Below are 22,069 nucleotides of genomic sequence, written 5' to 3' on the forward strand. Positions count from 1 at the left end.
GAAAGCATTGCAGAATTAATGATGCCTCAAGCTCCTGGGTATTTCAAAAAAGTGCAAGATTTGACTATATTTTTTTCATTTGCAGAGAACAAGTCCCTATACAAAAATGTGCAAAGCATTAAACAAGTGCAAATGAGCCACAATATGATGACAACTGATTTTCCTACATCAGTGTTAGTATAAATAATTAGCACATAATGTGTTGTTCACCAAGTGCTGTCCAATCATGGGATATCAGATCTCGCACTCGACATTTTTGTGTTGGGTTTTGGAAGCTACTGAGTAAGATAAGGGCCCATAGTGTCAGATGCAAGGTGCAAGTCAAGATAGAAGCTTGACTGTCTGGCAGAAAGCAGAGAGTGGGGATAAAAGTGTCCTTCTCAGGATGGTAGCCGGTGACAAGTGGTGTTCCACAAGGCTCAGTGTTGGAACCACAACCTTTCACTTTATACATTAACGTTCTATGTGAAGGAATTGAGGGCGTTCTGGCTAAGTTTGCAGACGATACAAAGATAGAGGGACAGGTGTCATTGAAGAGGTAAGAGGCTGCAGAAGGATCCTGAAGAAAAGTTACAGCTGAAATTTTGACTGTTCCACCTTCTGATGCTGCCGAGCTTGCTGTATTCTTCCAGCCTCCAGCTTGTCTACCTGCAGAAGGATTTGATAGATGAAAAGAGTGGGACAAAAAAGTGGCAGATAGAGTACAATGCGGGAAAGTGTGAGGTCATGTGCCTTGGTATGAAGAATAGAGGCATGGATTCTTTCCTAAGTGGGGAGAAAATTCAGAAGTCTGAAGTGCAAAGAGACTTGGGTGTTCTAGTCCAGGATTCTCTCAAGGTAAACTTGTAGGTTGAGACAATAGTTAGGAAGATAAATGCAATGATGCCATTTGTTTTGAAAGGACTTAAATATAAAAGCAGGAGTGTACTTCTGAGGCTCTATAAGGCTCTGGTCAGACCACATTTGGAGTATTGTCCACAGTTTTGGGCTCTGTATCTCAGGAAGGATGTACTGGCCTTGGAGAGTGTTCGGAGGAGGTTCACAAGAATGGTCCCAGGAATGAAAAGCTTAACATGTGAGGAACATTTGAGGGACTCTGGGTTTATACTTGATGGAGTTCAGAAGGATGAGGGAGGATCTAATTGAAACTTACAGAATACTGAATGGCCTGGACAGAGTGGATGTTGGGAAAATGTTTCCATTGTCAGGAGAGACTAGGATCTGAGGGCATAGCCTTCGAGTAAAGGGAAGACCTTTCAGAATGAAGATACGGAGAAACCTCTTCAGCCAAAGTGTGGTGAATCTATGGCTTTCATTGCCACAAAAGGCTGTGGAGGCCAGGTTATTGAATATATTTAATTCTGAGATATTTAGGTTCTTGAGTATCAAGGGGATCAAAGGCTACGGGGAGAAAGTGGGAGAATAGGGTTGAGAAACTTATCAGCCATGACTGAATGGCGGAACAGATCTGAGGAGCTGAATGGCCTAATTTCTGCTTCTATGTCTTATGGTTTTATGGTCTAAGCATGAGGCTGATTGAGTATAGTCTGCATCAGACCTGTTATAAACAGCCAAAAGAACATGCTGTTTGATTTGATCAGCCAATTGTTGATCCATGACCTAAATGTTTGGGATTGCACTGGCACTGAAATTCATACAAGACGTCAGTCAGTTCTGGGAAGGAAGAATGCCCTTTTGGACTGATGACAAAGGTTTATTAGTGGAAAATGCATAGTAGCAGTGTCAGGTAGCTTGCTTGACCTGTTGTTCAAATTGATTTAATCGAAGTGCGATAGACTAAGTGAGATTGACTAAGCTGACTTCTCTTCCTTCACTGAGTTCTTGTAAAAACACCTTTTGACTCAACAACCAATCTGTGGCCTGGCTTAAACATATTGCATTCACGATTCCTCAGTTTGATAGTGAACTTAATTTCCATTTGCTTCTTCACCTTATGGCAAATATATCGACCATTTCAGATAACTTTGCAATGTAATTTACTGGGAATTTGAAAGTATTCTTAGGCTTCTAAGTGGCAAGGAAACTATTGACTGGACAATAAGCAGAGATACGAATCCAGGACATACTCACCACTGGCCTTGCAAAAGAGCTGTGATTTCTCATCATAAAAATTGGAACAGATGCAAAATCTGGATGGAAAACCGTTTCATTATCACTGCCAAAAATTTCTGCTCTATTTTTAGATTCAGTATCAGATATTGGGCAGAAAGAGGAGATGCAGAAGTGCAGGATGGTTCATTTCTTTTAGAGTTTCAATGATAGCTGTTGTTCATGTTAAAACATGAAGCATTTGACAGACCTATAAAAGGAGGTAGCCCATCACAACGATAAGCCATAATTGGCACAACACATTGGTTGGAATTACATTGTTAAGGAAGCTGGGACAGTGCTGTTCCTGAGAGATAAACATCCAGTCAATGTAATTAATTTTTCACATTGTTTCTTAAGGATAATCAATATGGCATTGGTGGTGATTGACAATGGGGGAGTTAAATAATTGTCCTACATTCCACAGTACCCAGTAGAAAATGAGTTGCATTTAAGAAAATTGGTTTGTTCAGATACAGAATTATTAAACTTTTACGATAGTAGAAGTAAACTTTGCATTCAATAATAAAGTAAATGCATTAGCCCAGTTTTGGTTTCTACAGGTTGGTGTCATGACCTCACGATTATACTGAAACTAGAAACTTTCTGGCAAGTCATGATTTGCACCATGATCTTTGCAATTTGGTTTGCAGATGTTTTGACTCCTTTCCAGGTGATATCCTCAGTGCTGTGGAGCCTCCTGTGAAGTGTTGCTGTACTATGATGGTTGGAATTTATTTGTTTTCGTTCCCGCTGCCCCTGTTTGCTGGTTCTGGTTGTTTATTGCAGTGGTTGGCATATTGGGTCGAGGTCAGTGTGTTTACTGATGGAGTCCTTGGATGAGTGCCAAACTTCTAGGAATTCTCTGGCTGTCCTCTGTTTGGCTTGTCCTATTATTGTTGTGTTGTCCCAGTTTATTTTGTGGTCTTTGCTGTCTGCATGTATAGCTACAAAGATTAACTGGTCATGGTGTTTAGTGGCTAGTTGATGCATGTGAATCACTGGTTGTCTGCTTGTTTGTCCTATATAGTGTTTTGTGCAGTCTCTGCATTAAATCTTGTACACCACGTTAGTCCTGCACATGATGGGTATAGGGTATTTTGTTCTAGTGAGGTGTTGTCTGAGTGTGGCTGTTGGTTTATGTGCTGTCATGAATTTAAGTGATTGGAGGAATCTGGCTGTCAGTTCAAGATGTTTTTCATACAAGATAAGAGTGTTGGGTTGTGGTATGTCCTTGTCGCGTTGTTTGTCTGCTTGTGGGGATTAAATTGTGGGGATATTCGTTCTTCATGAATACTCTGTACAGGTGTTCTTCTCTTTACATGTTGGTGCAGTGTGTTGTAGGCCTTTTGAACAGGAGAAAGTGAGGTCTGCAGATGCTGGAGATCAAAGTTGAAACTTTATTGCTGGAACAGCACAGCAGGTCAGGCAGCATCCAGGGAACAGGAGATTCGACGTTTCGGGCACAGACCCTTCTTCAGGAATGAGCAGAGAGTGTTCAGCAGGAGAAGATAAAAGGTAGGGAGGAGGGACTTGGAGGAGGGGAGTTGGAAATGTGATAGGTGGAAAGAGGTCAAGGTGAGGGTGATAGGTCGGAGTAGGATGGAGGCGGAGAGGTCAAGAAGAAGACTGCAGGTCAGGAAGGCGGTGCCGGGCTGGAAGGATCCGGCTGAGACAAGATTGATGACGCTACATTGATGACTATATCGGCGCTACCTCGTGCTCCCACGAGGAGGTTGAACAGTTCATCCACTACACTAACACCTTCCACCCCGACCTCAAATTCACCTGGACAGTCTCGGTATCCTCCCTCCCCTTCCTAGACCTTTCTGTTTCTATCTCAGGCGACCGAATCAACACGGACATCTACTACAAACCTACCGACTCCCACAGCTACCTGGACTACACCTCCTCCCATCCTGCCCCCTGTAAAAACGCCATCCCATTCTCCCAATTCCTTCGTCTCCGCCGCATCTGCTCCCAGGAGGACCAGTTCAAAATACGTACAACACAGATGGCCTCCTTCTTCAAGGACCGCAATTTCCCCCCCGACGTGGTCGACGGTGCCCTCCACCGCATCTCCTCCACTTCCCGCTCCTCCGCCCTTGAGCCCCGCCCCTCCAACCGCCACCAGGACAGAACCCCACTGGTCCTCACCTACCACCCCACCAATCTCCATGTACAGCGCATCATCCGCCGTCACTTCCGCCACCTCCAAACAGACCCCAGCACCAAGGATATATTTCCCTCCCCTCCCCTATCAGCTTTCCGTAGAGACCACTCCCTCCGCGACTCCCTTGTCAGATCCACACCCCCCACCGACCCAACCACCACTCCCGGCACCTTCCCTTGCAACCGCAGGAGGTGCAACACTTGCGCCCACACCTCCCCCCTCACTTCTCTCCAAGGCCCCAAGGGAAACTTCCATATCCGCCACAGATTCACCTGCACCTCCACCCACATCATCTACTGCATCCGCTGCAGCCGGTGTGGCCTCCTCTATATTGGGGAGACAGGCGCCTACTTGCGGAGCGATTCAGAGAGCACCTCTGGGCCACCCGGACGAACCAACCCAACCAACCTGTGGCACAGCATTTCAACTCCCCCTCCCACTCCACCGAGGATATGCAGGTCATTGGACTCATCCACCGCCAAACCACAACAACCCGACGGTCGGAGGAGGAGCGTCTTATCTTCCGACTGGGAACCCTCCAACCGCAGGGGATGAACTTGGACTTCACCAGTTTCTTCATCCCCCCACCTTGTCTCAGCCGGATCCTTCCAGCCCGGCACCGCCTTCCTGACCTGCAGTCTTCTTCTTGACCTCTCCGCCTCCATCCTACTCCGACCTATCACCCTCACCTTGACCTCTTTCCACCTATCACATTTCCAACTCCCCTCCTCCAAGTCCCTCCTCCCTACCTTTTATCTTCTCCTGCTGAACACTCTCTGCTCATTCCTGAAGAAGGGTCTGTGCCCGAAACGTCGAATCTCCTGTTCCCTGGATGCTTCCTGACCTGCTGTGCTGTTCCAGCAATAAAGTTTCAACTTTTGAACAGGGTCTTAATGCAGCTTCTCTTGTGTGCATTCAAGTGTTTGCTGTTGTATTTCAGGATCTGGTCCATGTGTGTTGCTTTTCTGTACACGTTTGTGGTACATTTTGAGTTCTTTCTACCATCACATCTAGGAATATGAGTTGGTTATTAATTTCCTCCTCTCTTGTAAATTTGATCCCATGAAAATGGTGTTGATAATCCAGTGTGTGCTCTCGATCTCTGTTCCTTTAATTATTACAAAAGCATCATCCACGTATCTGATCCAGAGTTTGGGTCAGATTTATGTTCTATTTGTTCTAGTCTTTGCATCACTGCTTCTGCTATGAGCCCTGAGATGGGTGAGCCCATAGGTGTCCCATTGATTTGTTAATAGATTAGGCTGTTGAATATGAAATGCGTCATCAAACACATGTATGCATTTCTAAGAAGATGGTTGAAATGCAAATCTGAAATTTTGAAGGGAAATGTATCTTTTAACAAAAACAGAATTTGCTGGGAAAGCTCAGCCGGTCTGGCAGCATCAAATCAGGGTTAACGTTTCGGATCCTGTGACCCTTCCTCGGAATGGGGGAGGGTCTGAGGAAGGGTCACTGGACCCAAAACATTAACTCTGATTTCTCTTCACAGATGCTGCCAGACCTGCTAAGCTTTTCCAGCAATTTCTGTTTTTGTTTCTGATTTGCAGCATCTGAGTTTTTTCCTTTTTTATGTAATATATTTTTAAACTTTCACTCAGATCTTGCTCAATTTGGAATTACAGTGCAAAACATTAAAAATATATCCATTGGCTGTTACTGGCAGGGTTAGCATTTTTAATTGCCCTTAAATTGAGAGGTTTGCTGGATCACTTCTGGAGGAAGTTAAAAGGCAACCAAATTGTTGCGGATCCAAGGACAGACCAGGTAAGAATCATAGAATTCCTTCAGTGTAGAAGGGGGCCTTTCAGTCCATGAAGCCCACACCAAGCCTCTGAAAAGCATCTCATCCAGTCCCACCCCACAACCCTGCATTTCTTATGGTTAAAAATCAGGGTTGGAATTGAACCTGGGTCTCTGGTGCTGGGAGGCAGCAGTGTTCACCACCATGACACCATGGCATGAGGCAAAATACTTTCTCTCAGATGATAATAAATCTGCGGAATTCCTTATAGAAGAGAGCCTTTGAGGCTGGGTCATTAACTACATTCAGGGCTGGGATAAAGAGATTTTTAATCAAGAGTTATGGGGAAAAGACAGTAAAGTGAAGTTGAGGATGATCAAATTGGCCACAATGTCATTGAATGGCGGAGATGACTCAATGAGCCAAATGGCCAACTTTGGCTCCTACACCTCATGGTTTTATGGTTATTTTACCCTGAATGCACCTACATATAACGGTACAAATCAAGTGCTTGTCCTCAGCCCAGGATAAGACTGTCTTTGTGAAAATGAGCTGAATAGGGAGACATTGCAAGTTGCATTACACTGACTGATAGATGTTCATTCTAACAGGCAGATTATATTCTCAGCAGCCAGGTATCACTTACTGTACAACATGGGTATACCACCAGCGTCAGATTGATAGTACAATATAACAACAGCCTCATTTGCCTAATTGTTCCTTCTGTTATCTTGTATTGCCTCACAGTCATGCTGTCATCCTGTTTCCCATTCACTTTATGATACCAAAATCGGTCATTGCTACCTCTTGTGAATCTCTATTAGCTCACATTTGTCTCAAAATGATCATCTGTTGCTTTCAAACAAATGTCTCTACTCTTCACACATTAACGATTCTGCCCTTAGAACAGTGACTGCACTTCGCTGTGTAAAAAGTGTTTTAGAACATCTTGAAAATGTGTAAGTTGTTATAACTGCTTTCTCTTTCTTTCTTTCTCTTTGGATATCATCTCACTGTACTCAATCCATGCCAATCTCTCTTCTCAGATCAGCTCCTGATCAATCGCTCTTTCTTTCTTCAGCTTCTCACACCATTGCTCAAATTGAATTAGAAAGTCTTGTTGTGTTCAACGAACATGTAGCAAGGCCAATAGACCAGCAATGCTCTTGGAAACAATGTGGAATAGGCATCTCAGAATTTGAATTGGAATACATTTGCAGTTTTGAAAGTATAATTGGATGTTTGGACACATCCTTTGGAAAGAAGGATGAATCGTTCTTTCTTAAATGCACAGCATTATCAATTGCAACCAAATGGCAAACCTTTGAAAAGAAAATGCTCATTACACTCATCTATCAATGTTTATAAGGGGCAGTCAGGAAAGCTGAGCTAAGGTAATGACAGGATCAGCTGTGAATGCACTGTATGGTGCACTGCAGGCAAGAGAGGTCAAATAACTGACTATGGCTCCTCTTTCTACTATCTTCAAATTGATGCTAGTGTTTGCATGAAGACAAAAGAGCCACATTTTCATGTCGAAGATGGGCAGTAGGAGGTACACCTATTGCTGTTGCCATCCTGCCTCTGTGGCCAGGCTACCAGAAAACTGCATTTTGCCTTTGCAGCCTCCATTATGTACAGGGTCTGCCATTCTCAAAAGCAAAAGCAATGCCAACATATTGTTGAGTAGATTGCTGTCATCATCATTTTGTTTCGAATGGGTCTGCAGGGCTCACTTGGTCTAAACTGGTGGAGAAAACCACTAAGTCTAATGAGAAGAGGTTCTTTTCCTGAACAAGATGTAGTTTATTGTACGTTAACAAGTTGGTTCAAGTTACATCTGTAAAGCAGACATTGCAACTATGTCTGTTGGGATATCTGACATAATAGCTCCACCCCCTTTAAGGCTATAAAATATTCTGTCTTTCTTCAACCAAGTCCTGCAACGTCATCAGATTACATGAGCTTAATGGAGTCATCAGCCTTAATCATTTTCAAAACCATTACCTTTCATAATAGCTATGTCAATTGGCAGACTCAGTGTGGAACCAGATCAGTATGGCCCTGTAGTGGACCAACTGAAGCACTTGCCTCCACCATCATTTTCTCAGCATCAATATCATTTGGCCCTTCTCTGAAGTCACAAACTTCCTGTACGACGTCCCTCCATGTTGACTTCATTCTAATGCTATTACTAAGCCTGACAAGTAGATTGGAGGCCTTCTGTCCTGCCTCAATTGCCATTCCTACCTCTTCTTACTCAGTGGGGTCATACAGGCCTTCCCATACCAGAAGGTAAACAAATAAAACTTATAAATGATGGATACTGGTCTGACTTGCTTTGTATACATCAGAACAGTGGCCCAGTATGAGCAGTGTGTTCATTTCAGTTTTTAAGCTGGTTTTTCTTTCCGGTCATGTGTAATCACCTTTGAGGAAAATCCTGAAAGGTCCGATTTTAGGCCCTTCAGTGGGGGCAGGTAGTCTTCTTGTCCTGCAGTCCTTGACATAAAATGATTGATGATAGAAAAGGAGAATGAATTTCCACCAATGTCACTTGCCCATTATGTTCATTTCCCTCATATGTTTGCTCTTGCTTTGTGGCCCCAAAGTAAGACTCAAAGCATTTGAAATATTCATATTTTGCAACCCAGGTTTGTGTTTCCTGGCTGATATGAGACAGCAAAACAATATCCCTGAAAATGGGCTATTGAGAATCAGTGTTGCTCTCAGTTTGATTTGCTCATGATTATCACAATCAACTAGTTCTGCTATTTGATTTTTGTTTGAAGTGAGTGATTTCTTTTATTTAATTCTCACATCACTTATCTCTGAGCCTGATAGGAGCATGAAGTGGACTTCCTGTTGAAACTTGGTCGGCTCATATTAATATCGAAATGTCCCCAAGGTTCACTATAAGCAATACCACAAGAAATCCGCTGATACATGGAATTTGTTCACATTGTATGTACACCTCTGTTTAAGTTGCATCACATTTCCCACTGAGTTAAATGCTGTAACTTGAATTCAAAAGACAGAAGAACCGACACACAAAAAAAGCTTCAGCTAACATTACACTTAAACAGCAGCTTCTCTGATTATCGGTACAAAAGGAGAGTCAGTAAATAGGAGCACAATGCGGAGACATGAAGGTGATAATGGGGTAATTATTGAATCTATTTAGGGAATACAGATTCTCCTGCTAACTTGATCTGCCTTAATTGTTTTTAGAATTTATTTCTTACTTTTTATTACCTACCTCCTTTTATAATTTTCTATTTTTATCTCTTTGATTTAACTACTTCAGCAACATATCTATTACTTCCATTGGCGCAATGTATCAAAGGGTAATGAAAGAGGATATTAATGATTTTTCTTTTAGAAATAGCTTTGAGGCATTGAATCTGTGTTTGTTTCAATACATTTCTGCTGATTTCAAATACCCACTTTGAGATATGAAACCATTGCTCTTCTTCCACACCTCAGAAAGTCGTAGGCGTCAATAATCTTCAACCGGGAGGTCTTATAAGGACAAAGGCCAGATAAAACCAGGTTGTAGTCCAGCAGGTTTATTTGAAATCACAAGCTTTCAGAGCGCTGCCTCTTCGTCAGCTGACTTGGTGTTGTCTGTCATCTGACCTTGTCCATTCCAGTCCAAAACTGGCACCTCCACATCATAGGAGGTCTTGTACCACAGTGATGGTATTGCTATTTCTGGTCTTGAAGCTCTGGGTTTGAGTCCCAAAACAGGATTTCTTAGCCATGGAGGGTATGTTCTTAACCTGGTCAAACAAGTTGATTTTCAGCCTATAAATTGTTCCCAATTCACCTGATGGCTGATAGTAAGAATGGGAGAGTCTTCCATTCATTCATCCAGCAGAAGGCAATGCTAAATCATTGTGAAAGTGTGAACCAATCCCACAGAAGTCCATGGCCAAATCCATGGAAATGTGACATACAGAATCCTTATCTCAGTTTACAAGGGTGAATGTAGAACCAAAAGGAGTAATTCCTGTACTCAACTGTGTCACAATAGTCTTACCAGACCATAGTGGCTGCTCTCTCATTAGAGAGAGAAGCGACTGATGGTGATGTAACCAGAGGGCCACCAGACCCAGGTGAGGGAAGAGGTTGAGAAGGAGAGTCCTTCATGGTAACCCCAAACAAGTACAGGTAATGGGAATTGAACCCACACTGTTAGCATCACAATGCTTTGTAAACCAACAATCCAGCCAACTGAGCTGAACCAATTCTATTCCTGTCCACCCCAAGTTACAAACAAAAAAAAATCCACGATTATTTCTGGGTCAGATTCCATTGTACATGTACAGAAAGCTCAGACTGTACAGTATGATTAAAGAGAGATTAGGTTGCTTTTGTGTGTCAACCTCTCTTCATCATCAATGTTACCAAATCATTCAGGATTCTATTGTGCATTTTGAACAATGACCTGGGCTGGATTTTGCAGCTGGCAGGGACACAATGGCTTTTGTGACCAATTTTCTTGTGACAGTTGTCTGCATGACATAGCACGCTCATGTCATTGGCAGTTTAAATGTGGTGCAAGTCAATGTGACCTCCAGGTTTACAGCAGCATTGATGACATCAAGCAGGGTAAACAGTCAACTAGTTTTAATGCAAACAGCAATGAAGGAAAAAAAACACCAAAACCAAACACTTTTCATTTTCAAATTTTACAGATAGCACAATATCTGAATATGCACAGATTGAGATAGAAGCTAAAACATCATTAACAATCCCCAAAAAATGTACTTGGAATTTCTTGATACTGAATAGATATGGCAAAGAGCAATACATATAATATTTTATAACATTATAAAATTTCAGGACCAGTGGGTAACTGAGCTGTAATTATAATCTTAGCATGTTGTTAAAATCCCAGACATGCCTCATTCAACATAATGGGTGAAGTGGACATCTCAGCAATGAACCCTCCGCACAAGCATAAAATCACTGATGGTAACTTCTGAATTTCTACATTTAACTGCACATGTGCCAGATTTCAAAAGTCGCTGTTAGTTTCAGGTGATTAATGATGATGATCATTGCCAGTATTGTCATTACTACCACAACATTGGAACTATTCTAATTAAATACTTCGACTATGCTTTAATTCAATGATATTTGTAGTTTTGGTCCATTCACACGATGTAAGAAACAAACAAGGTGCCAAGAAGTGCCATTAAATTAACTTAAAAATCACACAACACCAGGTTATAGTCCAACAGGTTTATTTGGAAGCACTAGCTTTCAGAGCACTGCTCCTTCATCAGGTGGTTGTGGAGTATAAGATCGTAAGACACAGAATTTATAGCAAAAGTTTACAATGTGATGCAACTGAAATGATGTATTGAAAAAGGCCTGGATTGTTTGTTAAGTGTCTCATCATTTAGAATGACCATGTTGGTTTAAGTACTTTCATATATAAACCCAGAACCTTTTTTTAAAGTTACATTCTCAAGTGGACTTCAATAACAGGTGCCATGTCAGCTCAGATAATGCATTGAAGGTGTGAGGTTAAAGATTGTCTGCCTGTGTCCCAATGTTTAGACTGATGCTATTTCTAAGAAAGGGATTTACAGAATCTAACATGATTTCATGCAGTTTTTGAGCAAAATAAAATGTAATTCTGCAAGTACAAATTCACCCCACAAACGTATATCTGTGTGGGTGTGCATGTGGGTGTGTGTGTGTGGGGAGGGTGTGTGTGTTTATGTATGTGTGTGAGTGTAAAGGGGTATAAGTCTGTGAGAGGGTGTGTATGTGGGGGTGTGAGTGTGGAGAGTATGTATGTGTGAGTGTATGAGAGAGGGTGCATGGGTTTATGGGTGTGTGTGTGCACGTGTATGTGTATACATGCGCACGATTGTCTGAGTGTGAGTGAGAGAGTGTGGAGTGCAGTGGGGTCACCTAGACTGTGACACAAACCCAAGGTCCTGGAGTTAAATTAACTTGCAATCTCCAGCAGCAGTGTTGTGCGAACAGATTCAAAAAGTTAAATGTCTATACTTCAGAGAAGCATAGAGTTGATCAATATTTATAATGTCATGAAACAAATGTTATTTGCGTCAACCAACTTGATAGATTAATGTGTTAAACTTGCAATGGAATGGAATAGGGTTGAATGCTAGATAGTTCAACAAAAACTGCAAACAGCTGATATTGGTGCATGGGAACAACAACCCCCATCAGCTTCTCTATAATTAACACACTACAGGGTTGGAATTATATCATCCTCCATTCATCATTATTCGGTCAAAATCCTCAAATCGCCTCCCTGACAACAGTGCATGTACCTACACCATCTGACCTGCAGTGGTTGGAGACGACAGCTTCCCAGCATTTCCTCAAGGCCAATTAAATATGGGGAATAAATGTTGGCTTTCCAAGTAATTCCCACATCCCATGAACTGATAATAAAAATAAGAAATTGTGACTATTATCAAGATATTGATATTAGCCTGCATGACTTTCTTCTTATGGTTACACACTAGTTGGATGATGAGGGAAAAGAATTCTCTCCAGGTGATGGGGAAATTGATATGCAGCACCATAAAACAAAGCACCTGTGGTGAATGATGGGGAAAACCATTCTTCTGACAAGTATTTGTGCTCACTCAACCACTTTGTGCCTGGTAAAATGGAAGGAAATGTAGTTATCTCATTTTGGAGGGTTGGCAACGTCCCTGACATAGCAAAGAGTGGTAAACTGCAGGATATTGCAAATATCTCCAGCTGCAGCATGGAAGGAACCAGATGAGTAATAATTTAACATGACATTCTCACTGCCACTAGCAACGCAGCCTTTACCCTGCTCTAGGATTGCACTTGCAGTTCCAGCAGGTGACAAGGTTCGAGCGAAAGGCAGAAATCTCACAAGGCAGTTCTTGACAAGGTTCATGGTGGAGATTTGCTTCCTTTGACCTCAGATGGATATTGCTATGAGCCTTCTTCTCCCTCCCTCTTCCAGCAGCTTCTTACGCTCTATGACCTCTGCTCATTCTCCAAGGCTGGCTGCATTCCAGGACAAAGTTTGACCTTGTAAGCAACGAGTTTGTGAAGAAGACTTGAAGTCGGAAAAATGTTACTTAGTAGCTGATTACACTGTTTATTGTAGACGTTTTCAACTGGAAACATCTGCAAAAAGCTATTGTATAGTCGTAGGAATCGCTAGAACAAATTGACTGATATCTGGAAAGTAGTTCATTGTGACTTCAGATTATACTGATGGGAGGATCCTCCCTTGGCCTGACTGTATTCTGTTGGACCATATTAATAGAGCTCATTGACCACTGACCTTAAGATAGTCACCTAAGACCAAGCCACCATTGACCTTTTTTTGTGTACTTCTAATGAATGATTAAAAAGATGTCTGGTGGTTCACCCCAGAAGTATGTATATGGGTAGCATTTTCGAGGTCAAAGTGTGTGTGAAAAACAGGTACTTCTTTCTTGCTCCCTATCTTTGCTGTCAACTGGATGTTTGTGAAGTGCAGAGGTTACTTTAAAGTATTTTATCTATTCTCCCATTGTTTACAACTGGAAAGCTCACAAATATTCCAAATAAAAATAGGAAGTACTGAAGAAACTCAGCAAACTTAGCAACAGTCTTTTTTCAAAATTAATTCACAGGATAAGGACATGGCTGGCTAGGTCAGCATTTATTGCCCATCCCTAACTGCCCAGAGGGGAGTTGAGAGTCAGAGAGTCATCGAGTCATAGAGATGTACAGCACGACAACAGACCCTTCGGTCCAACCTGTCCATGCCGATCAGATATCCCAACCCAATCTAGTCCCACCTGCCAGCACCCGGCCCATATCCCTCCAAACCCTTCCTATTCATATACCCATCCAAATGCCTCTTAAATGTTGCAATTGTACTAGCCTCCACCACATCCTCTGGCAGCTCATTCCAAGCATGTACCACCCTCTGCATGAAAAAGTTGCCCCTTAAGTCTCTTTTATATCTTTCCTCTCTCACCCTAAATCTATGCCCTCTAGTCTGGACTCATCGACCCCAGGGAAAAGACTTTGTTTATTTATCATATCCATGCCCCTCATAATTTAGTAAAACTCTATAAGGTCACCCCTAGGCCTCCGACGCTCCAGGGAAAATAGCCCCAGCTTGTTCAGCCTCTCCCTATAGCTCAAGTCCTCCAACCCTGGCAACATCCTTGTAAATCTTTTCTGAACCTTTTCAAGTTTCACAACATCTTTCCAATAGGAAGGAGACCGGAATTGCACACAATATTCCAACAGTGGCCTAACCAATGTCCTGTACAGCCGCAACATGACCTCCTAACTCCTGTACTCAATACTCTGACCAATAAACGAAAGCATACCAAATGCCTTCTTCACTATCCTATCTACCTGCGACTCCACTTTCAAGGAGCTATGAACCTGCACTTCAAGGTCTCTTTGTTCAGCAACACTCTCTAGTTTACACTTACCATTAAGTGTATAAGTCCTGCTAAGGTTTGCTTTCCCAAAATGCAGCACCTCGCATTTATCTGAATTAAACTCCATCTGCCACTTCTCAGCCTATTGGCCCAAAATGGTCAAGATTCTGGTGTAATCTGAGGTAACCCTCTTAGCTGTCCACTACACCTCCAATTTTGGTGTCATCTGCAAACTTACAAACTGTACCTCTTACGCTCGCATCCAAATCATTTATGTAAATGACAAAAAGTAGAGGGCCCTGCACTGATCCTTGTGGCATTCCACTGGTCACAGGCCTCCAGTCTGAAAAACAACCCTTCACCACCACCCTCTGTCTTCTACCTTTGAGCCAGTTCTATATCCAAATGGCTAGTTCTCCCTGTATTCCATGAGATCTAACCTTGCTAATCAGTCTCCCATGGGGAATCTTGTCAAACGCCTTACTGAAGTCCATATAGATCACATCTACTGTTCTGCCCTCATCAATCTTCTTTGTTACATCTTCAAAAAACTCAATCAAGTTTGTGAGACATGATTACTCACACACAAAGCCATGTTGACTATCCCTAATCAGTCCTTTCCTTTCCAAATACATGTACATCCTGTCCCTCAGGATTTCTTCCAACAACTTGCCCACCACTGAGGTCAGGCTCACCGGTCTATAGTCCCCTGACTTGTCTTTACCGCTCTTCTTAAACAGTAGCACCACGTTAGCCAACCTCCAGTCTTCTGGCACCTCACCTGTGACTATTGATGATACAAATATCTCAGCAAGAGGCCCAGCAATCACTTCTCTGGCTTCCCACAGAGTTCTCGGGTACACCTGATCAGGTCCTGTGGATTTATCCACCTTTAATCATTTCAAGACATCCAGCACTTCCTCCTCTGTAATCTGGACATTTTGCAAGATGTCACCATCTATTTCCCAACAGTCTATATCTTCCATATCCTTTTCCACAGTAAATACTGATGCAAAATATTCATTTAATATCTCCCCCATTTTCTGTGGCTCCACACAAAGGCTGCCTTGCTGATCTTTGAGGGGCCCTATTCTCTGAGGAGAAAGTGAGGTCTGCAGATGCTGGAGATCAAAGTTGAAACTTTATTGCTGGAACAGCACAGCAGGTCAGGCAGCATCCAGGGAACAGGAGATTCGACGTTTCGGGCACAGGCCCTTCTTCAGGAATGGCAGAGAGCTTCTTCAAGGAAGGCATCCTTGTAAGAGGATTCGCAGTAGGTTGAAATCTTCGAGGAGAAAGTGAGGTCTGCAGATGCTGGAGATCAAAGTTGAAACTTTATTGCTGGAACAGCACAGCAGGTCAGGCAGCATCCAGGGAACAGGAGATTCGACGATTCGGCCACAGGCCCTTCTTCAGGGCCCTATTCTCTCCCTAGTTATCCTTTTGTCCTTAATATATTTGTAAAAACCCTTTGGATTCTCCTTAATTCTACTTGTCAAAGCTATCCCAAGCCCACTTTTTGCCCTCCTGATTTCCCTCTTAAGTATACTCCTACTGCCTTTATACTCTTCTAAGGATTCACTCGATCTATCCTGTCTATACCTGACATATGCTTCCTTCTTTTTCTTAACCAAACCCTCAATTTCTTTAGTCATTCAGCATTCCCTATACCTACCAGCCTTCCCTTTCACCCTGACAGGAATATACTTTCTTTGGATTCTTGCCATCTCATTTCTGAAGACTTCCCATTTTCCAGCCATCCCTTTACCTGCAAACATCTGCCTCCAATCAGCTTTCGAAAGTTCTTGCCTAATACCGTCAAAATTGGCCTTTCTCCAATTTAGAACTTCAACTTATAGATCTAGTCTATCCTTTACCATCACGATTTTAAAACTAATAGAATTATGGTCACTGGCCCCAAAGTGCTCCCCCACTGACACCTCAGTCACCTGCCCTGCCTTATTTCCCAATAGGTCAAGTTTTACACCTTCTCTAGTAGGTACATCCACATACTGAATCAAAAAATAGTCTTGTACACACTTATGAAATTTCTCTCCATCTAAACCTTTAACACTATGGCAGTCCCAGTCTATCCTTCCTGTAGCATTTGTATCCTAGAACAGTAAGCTGCCAGTCCTGCCCATCCCTGAGCCATGTATCTGTAATTGCTATGATATCCCAGTCCCATGTTCCTAATCATGCCCTGAGTTCATCTGCCTTCCCTGTTAGGTCCCTTGCATTGAAATAAATGGAGTTTAATTTATTAGTCCTACCTTGTCCTTACCTGCCCTAACTGTTTGACTCGCTTCTGTTCTCAGCTGTACCAGTCTCAGATTGATCTCCTTCCTCGCTATCTCTCTGGGTCCCCCCACCCCCTCCCACCCCCCACCTTACTAGTTTAAATCCTCCCAAGCAATTCTAGCAAATTTCCCTGCCAGGATATTAGTCCCCTTCCAATTTAGGTGCAATCCGTCCTTCTTGTACAGGTCACTTCTACCCCAAAAGAGATTCCAATGATCCAAAAATGTGAATCCTTCTCCCATACACCAGCTCCTCAGCCATGCATTAATCTGCTCTATCCTCCTATTCCTGCCCTCACTATCTCGTAGCACTGGGAGTAATCCAGTTATTACTATCCTTGAGGATCTCCGTTTTAAATTTCTGCCTAACTCTCTGTAATCTCCCTTCAGAATCTCAACCTTTTCCCTTCCTATATCTTTGGTTCCAATGTGGACAATGACCTCTTGCTGGCCCCTCTCCCCCTTGTGAGCATTCTGCACCCTCTCTGAGACATCCTTGATCCTGGAACCAGGGAAACAAAACACCATTCTGCTTTTTCTCTGCTGGCCACAGAAACGTCTGTCTGTACCTCTGACTACAGAATCCCCTAACACAATTGATCTCTTGGAAGCCGACGTACCCCTCGTTGCATTAGAGCCAGTCTCAATACCAGAAACGTGACCGTTCGTGCTACGTTCCCCTGAGAATCCATCCCCCCCTACATTTTCCAAAACAGCATACCTGTTTGAAATGGGTATATCCACAAAAGACACCTGCACTAGGTGCCTACCTCTCTTACCTTCCTGGAGGTAACCCATCTATGTGACTGTATCTGAGACATTCCCCCCTTTCAATAACTGCCATCCATCACATACTGTTGCTGTTGCAAATTCCTCATTGCTTCTATCTGTCTCTCCAACTGATCCACTCTATCTGATAAGAGTCGCATCCAACAGCATTTATGGCAGATATAATCCGCAGTAACCCTTAAACTCTCTTTAAACTCCCACATCTGACAAGAAGTACATATCACTGCAAAGGCCATTTTTGCTCCTTCACAATCTACAGACCCAGAAAATAACACCGTTTTATTCCTCTACAAAACACTGCACCAGGTTAAATTAATAGCTATGGCTTATATTTTAAGTTTAATCAAGAGACTTATCTCCAAAATCATGTAATCAAGAAAGAACCTACTGTACTCACTAATACAGCCTTTCTCTTGGACAGACTTAAAACAAAAATTAACTTATCTGATTCTGTGTTGTGAACTTCACTCAAGATCAACCACATTGCTGTGGGTCTGGAGTCACATGTAGACTAGACCAGGTAAAGATGATAGTTTCTTTCCCTTTATCACATGAGTGAGTCCAATGATTTTTTTTCTTGACATTCATAATGGTTTCATGGTCATCATTCAATTTTTAATTCCAGACTTTTATTGAAACCAAATTCCATCACTAGTAATGGCAGGATTCAAACCCAAGTCCCTAGAACATTAGTCGGATCTCCAGATTAATACTCTAGTGATAATACCACTAGGCCATCAGCTCCCCCCCTGTCGAGAAAGAAACAGAGCTAATCTTTCAAGTCCAGTGCAACTCTTTTTTTGGAACTGAGGAGGGATGGAAAATGGTGTTTTTTCTAGTGTTGAGAAAATGGGAGGAGGAACATGTTAAACAGCTAAGGAGGGTGCACAGAGCAAAAATTAAAGGGACCGCTGAGAGGAACATCAGAAATATGAGCCATTCAGCCATTTGGCCTTTCTGGCCTGCCCCACCATTCAATCAGGTCAGCCCTTCACCTCAGCCTCTTTCTAATGCCAACTCATCATAGCTCTCAACTCCCAGATATACAAAAGTCTCTCTTCTTCCTCTTTAAATGCTGTCAGTGACTTGGTCTCTACAACTCTCTGGGGTAGAGATTTCTAGGCATCACAGACAGAACGCTATAGGACATAGAACAGTAGAGCACAGGAACAGTCCTCTCAGCCCACCATGTCTGTTAACAATAATCCCATCTGCCTATACATGGTCCATATCCATCTATTTCCTGCCTGTTCATATATCTATCTAAATGACTCAACGTTGCTTTTGTAGCTCTCAGCTTCCTTGGCAGCACATTCCTCTGTGTAAATTACTTGCCTATCACTTCTCCTTTTCTCCTCTCACCTTAAACCTATGTCTCCCAGTATTTAGCATTTCTGCTCTGGGGAAAAAAAAACTTCTGACTGTCCATCCTATTCATGCCTCTCATAATTTTATATACTTCTGTCAGGTCACCCCCTCAGCCTCTGAAGCTCTAGTCAAAATAATTCAAGTTTGTCTGGCCTCTCCTCTCACATTCCAATCCAGGCAACATCCTGGTAAACCTCTTTTGCACCCTTCACATCCTTCCTATAATGTGGCGACCAGAACTGCGCATTGTTCTCCAAATTGTCCTAACTAAAATCTTTTATAGCTCTAACATGAGTTGTTAACTTTTATACTCAATGGCCCAATCAATGAAAGCAAGCAAGCCTGCCATATGTCTCCTTTATTAACTTATCCACTTGTGTTGCCATTTTCAGAGAGCTATGGGCGGCACGGTGGCACAGTGGTTAGCACTGCTGCCTCACAGCACCAGAGACCCGGGTTCAATTCCCGCCTCTGGCGACTCTCAGTGTGGAGTTTGCACATTCTCCCCGTGTCTGTGTGGGTTTCCTCCGGGTGCTCCGGTTTCCTCCCACAATCCAAAAATGTGCAGGTTAGGTGAATTGGCCATGCTAAATTGCCCGTAGTGTGAGGTAAATGTAGGGGAATGGGCTGGGTGCTTCGGCGGGTCGATGTGGACTTGTTGGGTCTGTAATCTATTCTACAGACTTGTATATTCTTCTGTATATCAATGATCCTAAGGGTCCTGCTACTAACTGTATATTTTTCTCTTTCAGTTGACATCCCAAAATGCATCACCCTACACTTTCCAATATCAAACTCCATCTGCCAAGTTTTGCCCATTCACCCAACCGATGAGAATCTCCTTGCAAATTCCTTACACGCTCATCACAACATGCTCTCCCACCTGTTTTTGCAACATCACTAAATTTGGATACATTAAACGCTGTGGTGTTCTTCTCCGAGTAATAAATATAGATCATAAATGATGAAAGACCCATCTCTCCTCCTTGTGGCACTCCATTAGTTTTGTCTTTCCAACCTTAAAAAGACCCATTACCCCTGACTCTATTTTCTGGGTGTTAACCCATCCTCTATCAATGCAAATACTTTACCCTAACATGAGATCTTATCTTTTACCAGACCATTTTATGTGGTACCTTATCAAATGCCTTCTAAAAATTCAAATACATTACGTCTATGTGTTCCCCATTGTCAATGCTGTTTATGAAATCCTCAAAGAACATTTGCAAATTTGTCATAAATTATTCAATTTTCACAAAACTATGTTGACTACTGCATTTGCAACCCCAGGATATAGCCATCAGGTCCTGCCAACTTGCTGGGTTTCATTCCAAATAGTTTGTCAAATACATTTCTCTTTGTGATGGAGACTGTTACAAGATCTCTCCTCCCAGTAAAGCCTTGCTTGTCTGACTCGTTATGTTGATATCCATTGGGAAAACCATTGTCAAATATGAAAGGTCCCAAGTTTACGAATGTCCAACTTGTGAGTGCTTGTACTTATGAATGTGATCCCATAGAGGGGTGTAATTTTAGAGATCTGACATATATGCATATCTTGCACTTACAAACAGCTACTTTATATCGTCCTGCATTGTGTTCTGACTTGTGTACAAATTGACATGTGAACAGACTCAGGAATCCATCTGCAACCTGGGGACTGCCTGTATTGATTTAAGTTTTCTGCCATTACCCTATTTCTCATTATTATTTGACCAGTCACATCATCCAATAGTCTCACACTTAACTTTAGCTCCTTGCCTGTTCACAAGTTGATTAGTAAATTCTCTTTAATTAAGCCATCCCCCATTAATTAGTTTAAAGCCCTAACACCAACCTAAGTTACACAATTCATCAGGACCCTGGTCCTAGCATGGTTCAGATGAAGCCCATCCCAATGGAACAGTTCTCTCTTTCTCAGGTACTGGTGCCAATGCTCTATGAGGCTGAACAGGCTGGGGCTGTTTTCCCTGGAGCGTCGGAGGCTGAGGGGTGACCTTATAGAGGTTTACAAAATTACGAGGGGCATGGATAGGATAAATCGACAAAGTCTTTTCCCTGGGGTCATAGAGTCCAGAACTAGAGGGCATAGGTTTAGGGTGAGAGGGGAAAGATATAAAAGAGACCTAAGGGGCAACTTTTTCACGCAGAGGGTGGTACATGTATGGAATGAGCTGCCAGAGGATGTGGTGGAGGCTAGTACAATTGCAACATTTAAGAGACATTTGGATGGGTATATGAACACAAAGGGTTTGGAGGAATATGGGCCGGGTGCTGGCAGGTGGGACTAGATTGGGTTGGGATATCTGGTCGGCATGGATAGGTTGGACCGAAGGTCTGTTTCCATGCTGTACATCTCTATGACTCTATGAATCACAACCCTGTTCTCCCACATCAATATTTAAGCCACACATTTACCTCTCTAATCTAATTATTCTTAAACCAATTTGCGCTTAACTCATGACTTGGAGTTGTTGGTTTTGGACTGGGATGGACAAAGTTAAAAATCTCAGCTACCTTCTCCCCAGCCCCACCCCCTCCCATTTATCTCTCCACACTGAGGGTCCCAACCTCACTCTTGATGAAGGGTTTTTGCCCGAAACATTGATTTTTCTTGCTCCTCGGATGCTGCCTGACCTGCTGTGCTTTTCCAGCACCACTCTAACCTTGACAGTAAACTTAAAAATCACACAACACCAGGTCACAATCCAACAGATTTATTTGGGAGTACTAACTTTCACCTTGAAACCTATTGGACTATAACCTGGCACTTAGCTCAGGTAGACAGATAGAAATCCAGACGTTATTATCTTTGTGGTTCTACTTTGTTATTTAGCAGTGAACTACTTGCAATATTGCAGCTGAACTTTTGTCACAGTCCTACATACATCATTTGTACCTACATAACCAGTTACAACTGGATCTTTCCCCTCTCACTCCAAGTTCCTCTCCACCCTAGAGATGATATTTTGATGCTTGGTACCAGGTAGGTAACACAGCCTTCAGGACTCTCTGTCTTTGTGGCTAAGGTCAGTATCTATTCCTCTAACTATGCAATCCCTGTTACTGCTACAGTTCTCTTCAGTCCCCCGACTTGAATGGCTCTTTAGACCAGTGTGTAGTAATGGTCAGTTTACTCACCTGCCTA

This window comes from Chiloscyllium plagiosum, unplaced genomic scaffold (genome assembly GCF_037043375.1).
Source record: "Chiloscyllium plagiosum isolate Xiang-an unplaced genomic scaffold, Cpla_swu_hap1 HiC_scaffold_18, whole genome shotgun sequence".
NCBI lineage: Eukaryota > Metazoa > Chordata > Chondrichthyes > Orectolobiformes > Hemiscylliidae > Chiloscyllium > Chiloscyllium plagiosum.